The sequence below is a fragment of the Prunus persica genome, chromosome G3 (assembly GCF_000346465.2).
Source record: "Prunus persica cultivar Lovell chromosome G3, Prunus_persica_NCBIv2, whole genome shotgun sequence".
Taxonomy (NCBI): Eukaryota; Viridiplantae; Streptophyta; class Magnoliopsida; order Rosales; family Rosaceae; genus Prunus; species Prunus persica.
In genome coordinates this window covers 3,822,224-3,823,553 of record NC_034011.1, presented here as the reverse complement: position 1 = coordinate 3,823,553, position 1,330 = coordinate 3,822,224, and positions in this window count along the sequence as shown.

Below are 1,330 nucleotides of genomic sequence, written 5' to 3'. Positions count from 1 at the left end.
AAGGCTTTTGGTCAGTTTGGTGGGGGTGTAAGAGTATATTTTTGCAGATGGGGAGCATGAGATATCAGAGAGAGAAGCATTTTGAATCCTAACTAATTCAATTGTTTATTGTTGTTTGGTGTTTTTTTTGTATTGTTTTAGACTTTTAGTGGGAAAGCTCTGACCCCCTTTTGGAATTGCTTATGCCATTTCCATGCGCACTGTAAAGTTGCAGTAAAAATTAATTCCAGTGAGAGAGTGAATAGAGAGTGATCAGAGCATCTTCTACACCACTGTCTTTCTAAAAAGATTTCTATTAATCATAGTTTTAATCATAACAACTTTTAATGTTTTCACTTTCTACTACCTTAACTTTTTTTCTTGGTAAAAATACATGTCATATCTCTGGTATGGTGCCACCACCAAGATAACCTTATGGATAGTCTTACTTAAATTCTAATCTAGCTGTGCTGTCTCTATCTCTAGCTATAGCTCTAGCTACCATGAAAAGAATGGCAAGTAGTAACTTTTTTCACCTTTTCATTATGAAAAATAGTTGGCTTGTTTCTTACTTTACTTGACACTGGTGAAAAAAAAAAAAATTATTTGTGTTTCTAATGAGTTACTTATGTATGTGTGTTCTCAACTACACTGTACATCAAATTATGTAACCACAAGTTATGATATGTAAATGGTATTTGGTGAGAGTACAATTTGCTAACAAAAAATAATATATCCATCCATATATATATAATTCTTCTCCTTTGTAGATATCTCTGGATGTTATTTGGTGCGGACACCGTTGTCAATAGAAAGAATAGTAGGAAGGGATAGTAGAAAATATATGATGTCTACACAGTAATAACGTCTGGACGTTCACATAAGAGAAAAAAAAATATCTTGATTAAAGAAAAGAAAAGAAATGCAGATAATTAAACTTTCTTAGGATTTCCATGTTGGGCATGCATAAAAACTAGTAGTGGGTTAGAACATGACAGTGGTTGGCAGGCAATCGCAAGAGTTAGACATATATAAACAGTCAGACAGATCAGGGGAGAAGATAGCAAAGAGCAAGTTGCAAAATAGAATTTTGTCTCATCACATTCATCCTAGTTAGTACATATATATAAACTTCTTTCCCTTACATATGTTTCTGCTCACTACTATTTAAATTCTCTCCTTGTTGTTACACGAGAGAGAGAGAGAGAGAGAGAGAGAGAGAGAGAGAGGAGCAGGGAGTTCTGAGTCCAACCCACATGCGCCCCATGATCATTGAGCTCAGTGAATGGGTTGCCATAGCCCAGAGCAGTTGCTACATCTCTTACTAACTCTCACTCTCTCTATATCTTTA